Here is a 14,018-nt window from a genome sequence, read left to right on the forward strand (position 1 = left end):
GCGTCTGGAACCGCTGTAGAAATAATTCATAGCAGTAGTGTGAAGAGTTTCAGCCTTTGGGAAGCAGAGCTGAGCATGTGATGTCATAATGCCTCATTCCACCAATAAGAGCCAACCTCATCAGTGATGTCACAATGGCTTAAATGTCCTGCACTCCCCTCTGCCCTCCAACCCAGCTGGCAGATTAACCGTCCCCTTTAACTGTATCCATGACATCCTTTTTCAGTCTTTGGGAATCTGAGCTGAGCTTGTGATGTCATAATGCCTCATTCCACCAATAAGAGCCAACCTCATCAGTGATGTCACAATGGCTTAAATGTCCTGCACTCCCCTCTGCCCTCCAACCCAGCCGGCAGATTAACTGTATCCATGACATCCTTTTTCAGTCTTTGGGAATCTGAGCTGAGCTTGTGATGTCATAATGCCTCATTCCACCAATAAGAGCCAACCTCATCAGTGATGTCACAATGGCTTAAATGTCCTGCACTCCCCTCTGCCCTCCAACCCAGCCAGCAGATTAACCGTTCCCTTTAACTGTATCCATGACATCCTTTTTCAGTCTTTGGGAATCTGAGCTGAGCTTGTGATGTCATAATGCCTCATTCCACCAATAAGAGCCAACCTCATCAGTGATGTCACAATGGCTTGATTGTCCTGTACTCCCCTCTGCCCTCCAACCCAGCCAGCAGATTAACTGTATCCATGACATCCTGTTTGGCTGTTTAGATTGTAAGCTCTTTGGAGCAGGGACTGTCTTCTTTGTGACTCTGGACAGTGCTCTGTGCATCTGGTAGCACTATAGAAATAATTCATCGTAGTAGTAGTCTAAGTTAAGGAAACAAGTCAGGAAAGGTCCGTGGCAATGATCTCGGCTATGGTAGGAATGGAAAAGCCAGCCTTGCTCCAGCCTGTACAGCTGGTGTTGGTTCTTGAGTGTCTGACTTGCTAGTTAACTGTTTCTTCAGCTGAAGGCTTGGGAGATGATCCAAAATTTGGTTGTCAGAAGAAGGGTTGAGCAGGCCCCAGAATCTCAGGCAGAATGACCCCTATGTGTAATTTTTCAGTTGTTTCTTTTAAAAAAATCTGCAACTGCTGAATTTGAAGCCCTAATAACAGCTGCATCAGAATTGATATTTCTCCCAGTAAAAGCATCCCCGATTCTAACGGCGAGGGAGCAGTGTGGAGACAGATTCCATTCTCGCCTCCGGTTCAGGAGGACGCTTTCAGAGAGCTGCAAGCGCGGCTCTGATATCCGCTGGGGAGCGGGCGGAGGCAGGGGACTTTTGCATGGATTGAATTCATCTTCAGAACCACCTTTTCCGTCATGACTCCATGCCATGGCGCAGTGGTTAAAGCTACGGCCTCGGGACCCTGAGGTTGGCGGTCCAAACCCACGCTGCTCCTTGTGGCCAAGCCACTTAATTCCCTCCCCCCCCCCCCCCCATTGCCCCAGGTACATTAGATAGATTGTGAACCCGCCGGGACAGACAGGGAAAAATCCTTGAGTACCTGAATAAAATTCATGAAAACCATTCTGAGCTCCCCTGGGAGAACGGTATGGAAAATTGAAGAAATAAATAAAGATCCCTGTGTGAAAGAGACTCGTGGCAGGGCCTGCCGATATGGGTAGCTGTGGATGCTCGTGGAGCCCCCAGTATCGAAATTAAATTACAATTCTGGGATGTGTCACTCGTGTGCAGATGGGTAGTCTGAATATTTTCTGGGACTGTGGGGCCAGTACATGGCTACTTGGCATTTTTAGCAGACAGATGCACGGATAGTCCGGGATATGAAGAGGGCAAAGGTCAACCCTATAAGCTCGTCTTACGTCTGCTTGGCTTTTCCTGTGCATGTTATCTGCAAGAAATTAGACTATCAGGGTTTCCCGATCTAAAAGTGAACGCTTGGTAGCTGCTTTTTTAAAGATGATCTCACCAAGCCTTAATCCTCAAGAAATTTATATCTGTACTAGCAATGATTTTTTTAAAGTAGTGGGTTGTTTGGGGGGTGGGGGGGGGTTGCATGTCGGAGGCTCGAGCTATGCTGATTTCCCAGGAAACAAACTTTGCTGCATTTAATTTTGAATTGCTCAGATTCAGGTGACAATTTTTGTGTATGCTTTTATAAACTGTATTTTTTCCTTAGTGAGAAGAGTATGAAATATAGGAAGGTAATCTGAGTGTATTTTTTGAATATAATTCTGGGGGGGATGATGTATCTTTTTGTCATAGATTATAATTGTAATTGGATTTAAGTGCTTTTATAGAGTTATACGATTGTATTATATTTTGCTCTTACTTATGGCTTTAAAATAAAGAAATTATATTAAAAAAAAAAAAGAAGAAAGGTAATCTTTTTGAAATATGGGTTTTGTTTTCATGCGACCGAAGAGACGTGGTGACTGTGAAGGCAGGGGTGTCCAATGTCGGTCCTCGAGGGCCGCAATCCAGTCGGGTTTTCAGGATTTCCCCAATGAATATGCATTGAAAGTAGTGCATGTAAATAGATCTCATGCATATTCATTGGGGAAATCCTGAAAACCCGACTGGATTGCGGCCCTCGAGGACCGACATTGGACACCCCTGCTGTGAAGGGAATCCCATCGGTATCGAGGAAGCTGGATCTTATAATGAACTTCCAGCTCGTGTAGGAGTTGGAACTACTCAAAACAGGACTTTTTCCTGGTATTCTGCTCACTAAAAAAAAAAAAAAGTCGGGCTCCTCCCCACCCTGTTCCTCAAAAAAAAGGGGTGATTAGGTTTGCTGGGTTTCCCCACATATACTTTCTGTTAAAGATTGGGGAATTTACTCTCTCCTTTTCCTCCTAAATCCAGGGTTTTACATTTTTTTTTCCCCTGCGAACAGTTTGGAAACCAAAGGGTTGATTTTTTTAATTTAATTATTTTTTTTAATGTGCAAAATCAAGCCACTAGTTTAATCCCAGTGTTAGAACACTTGATAAATCTCTTCAGGTTCCCTAAAATCCAAAAATGCATTGTAGATTATTTTGGGGGCTGGGAAGAGGTCTTGGGATTTATTCTGTGTGGTTAAGCCATGCCTGCTCACAGCCCCGAAGGAAGGCAGCATGCCCACCACACTTAAATTTCTTTTCTTCTTCCTTAACCTAATTGGTAAGGCAGATGAATACTCCTAAAGAAGAAACTGAGAAATGAAAATGATTAAGAACATAAGAACAGCCTTACTGGGTCAGATCAATGATCCATCAAGCCCAATTCTCAGGGTGGCCAATCCAGGTCACTAGTGCCTGGCCAAACCCCAAAGAGAAGCTACATTCCAAACCCCAAGGAGGAACAAGATTCTAGAACAGTGTTCTTCAACCGCCGGTCCATGGACCGGTGCCGGTACCGCAGAAATTTTCTGCCGGTCCAAGGGGCCGGCACGTCTATCGTGCCCAAGACAGCGTTCTTCAGCCGCTGGTCCACAGTGCGATCAATGCGGTGTCTTTGGGCCGGCTTCCTGAGTGCTGCAGTGCACAAAGCCGTGGGAAAAGGCTCCTACCTGCATCCTGCGCCTGAACCGTAAACCTTCTCTCAGAGGGAAGGCTTGCAGATGAGGCGCGGGATGCGTGAGGAGCTGCTGCCCACAGCTTTGTGCAATGCAGCACTCAGGGAGCCGGCCCGAAGATGCTGCGTTGATCGCACCGTAGACCGGCCAGTAGGCAAGGTACAGCATGGAGGAAGAGAGACAGACAACAACAGTAGGGGAAATGCTTTTATTTTATTTTTTTATTTAGTGATTGATTTGTCTGTTCAGGAAGAAATGCATTTGTTTCTTTTCCTCTGGGGTTGTACTGCTTGCAGAGTCTTGCATCTTAGGGTTTGTTTGTATATATTAGTACTTTCAGTTTTTGGTCCCATATTTGTATGGGGTTATCTGTTTTCTGGTAGGAATGAATGTTGAAAAGCATACAGTGTGCTTTGTGTATTTTAATTTTGTGGTAACCATTATGTGTTGTTAATACGATTATATTGTATGTGTGCATATATGAAAAATGAATGGAAAAAAATGGTGTTACAATTAATACTATTATGGGGGCGGAGATTGAGTGGAGATGGGCACGACTTAGCCCAGTGTTCTTCAACTGCCGGTCCGTGGACCGGTGCTGGTCCACAAAATAATTATTTTATTTCCGCCGGTCCATAGGTGTCAAAAGGTTGAAGAGCACTTGTCTAGAAGCCCAAAGAGTAGCAATATTCCATGCCACCAATCCAGGGCAAGCAACTCTCTTCCTATTGAAAAACCAAACAATAACAACAAAACACCCCCCAAAAACTAAAAATTCTCCTTCCGACTTCTACTTGTGTCGGCCATTTCTTTTTGCACGCAGGGGTGAAACATCTGGAATGGACAAATATGAGAATAGGCAGGAGCATTGGTTTTGATATGATACTGTGCTGGAGGAATATTCTGGGTCGTTAGCTGATACTGACATGTCCCTTTGCTGGCTAGGTTTTTAGGACAGTTCCTTATGGTGATGGGGTTCCTGTGGTGAATGGATGCGTTGGACTGGGTTTGCAAAGTACATCTGTATTTCATGAAAGTTTCTCTGTTGGTTGAAATAGTCTCCTAATCCTTGACCGAATGCAAATAAAGGAGCGAGACAAGCAGGTCCTTGCCTGGTAGAAATATGTGTTTTGTTTTTTCTGATTTATACGTGTAAATATCCCACTCAGAGTACTGAACTGGGGTTCTTGTGTTTTGTGGTAGGCGGTGCACTGAGTGACAAACCCGTCTCTTTGTGAGTTTTCTTGTCACATTGGCCACAGACTGTTCCCCTGTCAGTTCAGTACTGAAACATAGTAACATGGTAGATGACGGCAGATAAAGAACCGAATGGTCCATCCAGTCTGCCCAACCTGATTCAATCTAAAAATTTGTTGTTGTTTTTTTCTTCTTAGCTATTTCTGGACAAGAATCCAAAGCTCTGCTCAGTACTGTTCTTAGGTTTCAGCTACTGAAGTCCAGCCAATCTACACCATCCTCCCCCAAACGGCCATTTACAGACACAGACCGTGCAAGTCTGCCCAGTACTGGCTTTAGTTCTTCAATATCTACTATTATTTTCTGATTCTAGATCCTATGTGTTCATCCCACGCTTTTTTGAACATAAGAATTGACGCTGCTGGGTCAGACCAGTGGTCCATCATGCCCAGCAGTCCGCCCACGCGGCGGCCCTCCGGTCAAAGACCATCGCCCTACCTGTGCACGTTCTTGTTCAGCAGGAATTTGTCTAACTTTGTCTTGAATCCCTGGAGGGTGTTTCCCCCTATGACAGCCTCCGGGAGAGCGTTCCAGTTTTCTACCACTCTCTGGGTGAAGAAGAACTTCCTTATGTTCGTACAGAATCTATCCCCTTTCAATTTTAGAGAGTGCCCTCTCGTTCTCCCTACCTTGAAGAGGGTGAACAACCTGTCCTTATCTACTAAGTCTATTCCCTTCAGTACCTTGAATGTTTCGATCGTGTCCCCTCTCAATCTCCTCTGTTAGTTTCTCTAATCTTTCGCTGTATGGCAGCTCCTCCAACCCCTTAACCATCTTAGTCGCTCTTCTCTGGACCCTTTCGAGTAGTACCATGTCCTTCTTCATGTACCGCGATCAGTGCCATATACAGTACTCCAGATGAGGGTGCACCATGGCCCGGTACAGCGGCATGATAACCTTCTCCAATCTGTTCGTGATCCCCTTCTTTATCATTCCTAGCATTCTGTTCACCCTTTTTGCTGCCACCGCACATTGCGTGGACGGCTTCATCGACTTGTCGATCAGAACTCCCGTCTCTTTCCTGGGAAATCTCTCCAAGTACCGCAAAGGACATCCTGTAATCGTGCATGAGATTTTTGTTACCGACATGCATCACCTTACACTTATCTACGTTGAACCTCATCTGCCATGTCGATGCCCATTCCTTAAGCCTGATTATGTCACGTTGCAGATCTTCGCAATCCCCCTGCGTCTTCACTACTGTGGCGGGGCCGGTACCTGTACTCCAGCGGGGCCGGTCCACGCTCACCTTAGAGCTCCTTCTGCGTGCTTCCCATAAAGTAAGGAAGTCCTGCTGAACGACATTCTCGCATAATCCAAATAAACAGGCAAAAAGAAAATCAGAGTCAATTTAATTTTTCTGGTGATGACCACTTTATTGCGTGGTATATTTGCTGGGAACAAACTTGTAGTTAGTCCAACTTCCCAAGTAGCAAAAATTACATCAACAAAAATTATATCACCGACCAACAGGTCTAGGTTTCCATCCGTCATCTACATGCTGACGGAACGAGAAAGTAAAAATAAACCAAAAAGAGTTGCTGTCTCTACATTCAGACAAACTACAAACACAACTGTTAGCACTACAGGTAGTCTTTGTGCATAAGCCTTTTTGTTTGGAAGGCTTGAGCCCCAACCAGCTCAAAGGGAGTTGGTGGGGGAGGGGAAGTAAGTGAATCCACTAAATATTTCTGCTAGAACAGAATGCCACTAATGGCCCCACAATCCCAACCAGTATGGACAGTGGATTCTCCCCGAACATTACTTCCCTCTCACACTCTCAGAACAATAACAGTCCCAGCCAGCTCAACTTGGCTGGAAACTTTAAAGCTCAAAAGAAAAACGTTTTTTTTTTTTCTTCCTGCTTCCCTCAAGCAGGACAGCACCAGCCAGCACAAGTTCTCAATTAACTCATAAAGGCAAGCACCCTTTCCTAAGCAGTCCCAAAAACATACACAATGGGTTAATAAACCCCAAACTTCCCAGCCCTGCCACTTAGCTGAGATCCATACAGGTGTCTTCAGGCAGACTGGGAGTTTCCATGCAGTCCATAGGCTCTGGCTTGGCTGCCTGGCTGGCCACAGGGTCAATGTCTGTTTCCTGCATTTCGATATCCTGGGTTACAGGAGAACAGCTTGGATAGACCTCTTCCTGTGCTGGCCCTGAGAGAACTGCCCTTTTCCTCCTAAGAGCAGCCTCTAAAGTGTTCAGCCGACCACACCCTGCTCTCTTAGGGGGAGGAGCTGCCTGTAAAGTTTGCCTAGGTTTTCTCGGCTTGCTGATTATCTCCCTCAGCTGAGAGTTGGAGGAGGGAGGGAGGTCCCAAGGAGACTGCCCAGGGCCATTCTCTTCACTTTCCTCTCCTCCCTCACAATCAGAATTTTCCAGTTTAAAGGGGAATGCAGCTATTTCCCTTCTCCTGGTCACAACCCTATCCCCATGATTAGCTCTCTGTATGATCGGGCTGGCTTTAGTGGGAGCCAAACCCGGTACAGGCAGAGCATCGGGGATAGGATTGTGACATACCCTCACCTTTAAGGGTTGCTTGTCCCTACTTTCCAGGGGAGCCTTGCTATCCTCTTGCATTCTGGACAATGTGTCGACATTAGTACTTAGTTTGCCAGGGCGATGCAAGACAACCCTTAGTAGCGCTTCCGGGGTTTATGAAGATTTTTCCCCTGACTTAGAGGTAGAGGGTCTGGGTCCTCAAAATCCTCTGGCCATCTCAACAGGGATGCCTCACCTCGCCCTCTGGATGTTTCGCCATTATGATTCTTTGGATCTTCTAGCCCCTCCACCCTCTGGGCCAATGCCGCTACAACCTGGGTAATGCCCCCTAAGTCCTCCTTTCCTATTCGGGCGATTTGTTCCCTTAGTTCCTCCATGTCCTGCTCCATTCCTTTGAAGGTATCTAGGACCTTCTCGAAGTGTTGGGCATGTTGTTCTAGCTGTTCTTCCTGCGCTTGCTGTTTTACCACCCAACTTTCTGCCTTCCCTGTTTTGGTAGTTAATTCCCCACAAGCGTCCTTTATTTCCTTCATACTGTGTTGGACTGCTTGCTGCTGGGCTTGATTATCTTTGACCTGCCCCTGGATCAACCTGAGTTGAGTGTTAACTTGCTCCATTACTTTAGCAAGTTTTTCTGACTCACGCTGACATTGTGATAGAACCTGCTCTCTGGATCTTTTGTGCTCCTGGTCTATGGGATCTTTCCAGGCCTGAAAACTGGCCTCCGCACAGGATTTAAACCCGGCCTCCCAGTCCTGGCGAGCTGTTATTAAACTTTGTTTAATCTTATCAACCTCTGCCTCGAGTGCGGCAAAGGACCTAGCCCCAGTATCCCCTCGAGGGTTAGCTAGTGACTCAGGACAGGAGCTAACCCCTGGTACTCCCATCCCTGTAGAGCCAAAACCCCGTTGCCCTCTGCTTGTTTCCGGGAGATAGGAGCACTGCACCATGTCAGGGTGCCAAATCCTTTCACACAGTAACTGTGCCACTCGATCTCCACACTGGACTTTATATTCCGAATTCCCCTGGTTTACCAGGAGTACTCCCACATTCCCCCTGTAATCCGGGTCAACCACCCCCGCAGCTACATCAATATTTTGCGTAAGCGCTAACCCAGATCGTGGAGCTATTCTAAGATAGGCCCCTGGGGGAGGGGACACCTGAATGTCGGTCTTAACCAGAGCCCGTCCCTTAGCGGGTATTAACTGTTCATGGGCCGCATACACGTCATACCCGGCGGCCCTAGGGTAAGCTCGAGTGGGTGCCCTCGCTTTTCCCGAGAGCGGGGCCCAACGAATCGTCGGCCTCCAGCTCCTAGCTTTTGGTGTTCGTGATTTACGTTGCCGCTCCGGTGGGGCAATAGGACTTCCTCCCACCCGGCTCCCCAGCACCCAATTCTCCGGGCTCTGCCTGACTTCGGACTTTCCTGTCCCCGCTAGAGCAATCCAGTCCCTTCCCAATATTAATGGGTAAGGCGCCGACTCCAGCACGGCCACTGCTAGGTGAATTCCCCGGCTCCCATATCCTATAATCAGGGTTCTCAGGGGGTATTCCTGGGCCTCCCCATGAATACATGTGATGGGCACTTTCTCAGTACCTGTATCCTGGCCCTTATCCAGCTCTTTCCACAGTTCCCCTGACACCACTGACTGTTCAGCCCCTGTGTCGACAAGAGCCGACACTTTCTTGTCTGCCACTGATACTACCACCCGATATTCTTGCGGAATCGTAGCCCAGTCCCTCTTGGTTATGATCAGGTCTTTCATAACCCGACAATACCTTTGGGTATGCCCTGCTTTCCCACAGCGAAAACATTTAAGGGCTTCTTTCTGGAGAGGCTCTTTAGCCTTGGGGTACCCTGAGGCCTTGCCCTGTGGGACCTGTCCCTGGCCTGCCTTACCTTTTCCCGGACTCTGTATGGAGGTTGCCCTTCCTTCCTCGTAGGCGCCCTGAGCGTCCAAATAGGCCTCGGCAACCTCCACAGTCTGGGCCAAGGTTTTGCAGCCCTGTTTCTGCACCCAACCTCGCAGACCTCTCGGTGCGGACTGCAGAAATTGTTCCCTAATTACTTCCAGTACTACGGCCCTGGCGTCTCCCCACCAAGGATTAAGCCACCGCTCAGCCAGCTTTGATAGCTTCTGAGCCAGTGCCTTAGGCCTTTCCTTCTCCTGCATAACCGTCGTCCTAAACTGCTGGCGGTAATACTCAGGAGTATAGCCTAGGTATTCCAGGATATGGGTTTTTACTGCCTGATAATTGTTGGCTACCTCTGGGGCTAGGGTTTGGAAAGCAGACAATGTTTCACCTGCAAGGCATGGGAGAAGCCTTACAGCCCACTGACCCTGAGGCCAACCAGCAGCAGTAGCCACCCTCTCAAACGCGGACAAGAACTCGTCCGGAGCATCCGCCGGTGTAATTTTGCACAGGTTCAGCATGGTGAGAGGGTTAGCTGCTCCTGAGGGTTGCGGTACACCACTCAGTCCTGGCTCGCTGCCTCCCACAGGCAGGGGTCTCTGTAGAATTTGTGAGAGTACCTTTGTTTGCTCCCCCATGGCTAGCACCATCTCGTCATGCTGCCTCCGAGACAGTTCCTGGGACCTGTACCACAGTTCCTGGTTGGTTTTCAGTACTGCTTGTAAGTCCTCAGTCTGTTTTTGCCTTTCGGCCGTGAGAAACGCCAACAGCTGCTGTTGATCCATCTTGGTCCACCGTCTGAAAGGAAACAAACAGAGAGACCAACCCAAGTGTGGCACGAAAACAATAGGTTAGCCTATCTCCCTCACCCCTCCCTGGTCAGGTACCTTACCAGAGGGCCGGGTGAGTCTGGGCCTTTGGTTTGTAGGCCTCCTTGGCCCCCAGTCGCTTATCTGCGTTTTTGTCCTCTTATCCGGCCTGAGGTTTTCCTCCGCCTCCGGTTCACCACCGTCCAAGTCGAATCCCTCCGGTCGCGTGTCCCCTCTGTACACTCCGGCAAACGACTCTGGCGTCTGGACACCTCCGAACAGGAACCAACACAACAAACTAAAATAATAAGCTAAAGCAAAAAATATTCAAAAGTCACAACTTTTTTTTTTTTTTTTTTCCACTTTTTTTTTTCCCAGTTTCAAGAATGTCCAGCAGGAGGCGCTCTATCCCACTCCTGATACCAAATTGTGGCGGGGCCGGTACCTGTCCTTCAGCGGGGCCGGTCCACGCTCACCTTAGAGCTCCTTCTGCGTGCTTCCCATAAAGTAAGGAAGTCCTGCTGAACGACATTCTCGCATAATCCAAATAAACAGGCAAAAAGAAAATCAGAGTCAATTTAATTTTTCTGGTGATGACCACTTTATTGCGTGGTATATTTGCTGGGAACAAACTTGTAGTTAGTCCAACTTCCCAAGTAGCAAAAATTACATCAACAAAAATTATATCACCGACCAACAGGTCTAGGTTTCCATCCGTCATCTACATGCTGACGGAACGAGAAAGTAAAAATAAACCAAAAAGAGTTGCTGTCTCTACATTCAGACAAACTACAAACACAACTGTTAGCACTACAGGTAGTCTTTGTGCATAAGCCTTTTTGTTTGGAAGGCTTGAGCCCCAACCAGCTCAAAGGGAGTTGGTGGGGGAGGGGAAGTAAGTGAATCCACTAAATATTTCTGCTAGAACAGAATGCCACTAATGGCCCCACAATCCCAACCAGTATGGACAGTGGATTCTCCCCGAACATTACTTCCCTCTCACACTCTCAGAACAATAACAGTCCCAGCCAGCTCAACTTGGCTGGAAACTTTAAAGCTCAAAAGAAAAACGTTTTTTTTTTTTTCTTCCTGCTTCCCTCAAGCAGGACAGCACCAGCCAGCACAAGTTCTCAATTAACTCATAAAGGCAAGCACCCTTTCCTAAGCAGTCCCAAAAACATACACAATGGGTTAATAAACCCCAAACTTCCCAGCCCTGCCACTTAGCTGAGATCCATACAGGTGTCTTCAGGCAGACTGGGAGTTTCCATGCAGTCCATAGGCTCTGGCTTGGCTGCCTGGCTGGCCACAGGGTCAATGTCTGTTTCCTGCATTTCGATATCCTGGGTTACAGGAGAACAGCTTGGATAGACCTCTTCCTGTGCTGGCCCTGAGAGAACTGCCCTTTTCCTCCTAAGAGCAGCCTCTAAAGTGTTCAGCCGACCACACCCTGCTCTCTTAGGGGGAGGAGCTGCCTGTAAAGTTTGCCTAGGTTTTCTCGGCTTGCTGATTATCTCCCTCAGCTGAGAGTTGGAGGAGGGAGGGAGGTCCCAAGGAGACTGCCCAGGGCCATTCTCTTCACTTTCCTCTCCTCCCTCACAATCAGAATTTTCCAGTTTAAAGGGGAATGCAGCTATTTCCCTTCTCCTGGTCACAACCCTATCCCCATGATTAGCTCTCTGTATGATCGGGCTGGCTTTAGTGGGAGCCAAACCCGGTACAGGCAGAGCATCGGGGATAGGATTGTGACACTACTCTGAATAACTTCATGTCGTCCACAAATTTAATCACCTCACTCGTCGTACCTATGTCCAGATCGTTTATAAAGATGTTGAAGAGCACGGGTCCAAGCACCGAGCACTGCGGCACTTCACTGGTGACACTCTTCCAGTCTGAGTATTGTCCATTTACCCCCACTCTCTGTTTCCTATGCTCCAGCCAGTTTTTAATCCACGTGAATATTTCACCCTCGATTCTGAAAGTCCAGATATACAATGTCGACCGGGTCGCCCTTGTCGACCTGCCTGTTTACTCCCTCGAAGAAGTGCAGCAAGTTCGTCAAACACGATCTGCCTTTGCTGAAACCGTGAACTCCGTCACTGTTTTCCTCTCCACCACCTCTCTCGGGAGCGCATTCCAGGCATCCACCACCCTCTCCTTAAAGAAGAATTTCCTTACATTGCTCTTGTCTACCACCCCTCAACCTCAAATTATGTCCTCTGGTTTTACCATTTTCCTTTCTCTGGAAAAATAACATCGATCTCTTACATAAATTTTATTACTATATATCACTTTATTTTCTTTTAAAACATCTATTGTTATGCAAAAATGTTAACTAGATTTATAAATCTAGTTGTGCCAAGTAATCTCCTATCTGCTGTTAACAGTGATGGGGGCCAGAATCCAGGCCCACTTGAGAAGGGCACAGAGGGAGATGACAGGAGATCTGGATTTTGGATTTGAACGGTTACCTTTCTAAATCCAGGTGTAATGTGTATTACATTTTTATTTGTTTATTGGGATTTATTAATTGTTTTTATAGTTTATTACTACTTTGTATAGTACCTTAATTGAACAAACAAGTTGAGGCAGTTTACAGACTGAAAATATGAGCTTTCAGAAAGGAACTATGCTACCTTGATAGAAATAAAAGTAAAGACGCCCACAATAATCATTTGCACCAAAGTACATTATATCCATCAGATGAGGATGGCGCCCAACTTGACTTACGAGGGGGGTGCTGAAAAGTTCTCAGACGAACCAAGAAGAGAATGAGGTGGATGTGGTTCAATCAATGATCTGAAACAATGTCAAACCATAGAATTTAATTTCTGCAAATTGGCACTTAACGAAATAAGATAACGCACTTTTCAGCTCCAGTGGCAAAATAACTCAGAATTTAGGAAGTTGGTTGGGTTGAGAACCTTTCAGCACCTCCTCGTATGTAATAAGTGAGCCAAGCCTGAGGTTCTGGTACAGGCGGATAGCGTAGCTGGTTTTAAGAAAGGTTTGGACAAATTCCTGGAGGAAAAGTCCATAGCCTGTTAAGGGGGGAAGCCTGTGCTTGCCCTGAATCGGTAGCTTGGAATGTTGCTACTCTTTGGGTTTTGGCCAGGTACTAGTGACCTGGATTGGCCACCGTGAGAATGGGCTACTGGGCTTGATGGATCATTGGTCTGACTAAGTAAGGCTATTTGTATGTCCTTAATGACTCCATTGTGACATCACTGAGGTTGGCTCTTATTGGTGGAATGAGGCATTATCCCAGGACAAGCAGGCATGATATTCTCACACATGGGTGACGTCATCTACGGAGCCCCAGCGCGGACAGCTTTCAAGCAAACTTGCTAGAAGTTTCAAGTTTGCACACTGCACCACGCATGTGCTAGCCTTCTTGCCCCTAGAGGGCGCATCTCCACCTCGTGGTCCTCAGTTCATTTTCATCCGCGGAGCCAGAAGCCCTGTGGCTAATTTGTGCTCGTATTGCCTTCTGTCGCCGCGGCTGTGTTCGGATTTTCGACGCGGTCGCTGCGTTATTTGTGTTTTCTTTCTTTATTTTCTTCTTTTTTCAAAAAAAAAAAAAAAAAAAAATCTAACTTTCCGTTCGCTCCGGGGGCTCCCGGTAGCCGTGGCCGAGGAACCTCGTTTGTTCCCGGCCTTGTTTTGGGCCCATGTCCCGGCCCGTTACGGGATTTAAGAAGTGTGATAGGTGTGATAGGCTTTTGTCCATCACTGACCCTCACAGGTGCTGCCTAAGGTGTTTGGGGCCCCATCACCCGACAGCATCGTGCCCTAAGTGTGCCACCTTCCAGAAACGGGCCCTTACTCGTCGCAAGGCCCGTATGGCTGATCTCTTTGCCGTCGATACCCCGACGGGGAAGGCCTCGAGCTCGGCCCCGGCTTCGGCCCCGGCCTCGACCTCGGCCTCGACATCGGACCCCTCGGCTACCTCGAAGCCGGTTGCCTCGCAGAAGCAAGCCCCGGGTAAGTCTCCACTTCCTTCCT

The sequence above is a fragment of the Geotrypetes seraphini genome, chromosome 2, assembly GCF_902459505.1.
Source record: "Geotrypetes seraphini chromosome 2, aGeoSer1.1, whole genome shotgun sequence".
Classification (NCBI taxonomy): domain Eukaryota; kingdom Metazoa; phylum Chordata; class Amphibia; order Gymnophiona; family Dermophiidae; genus Geotrypetes; species Geotrypetes seraphini.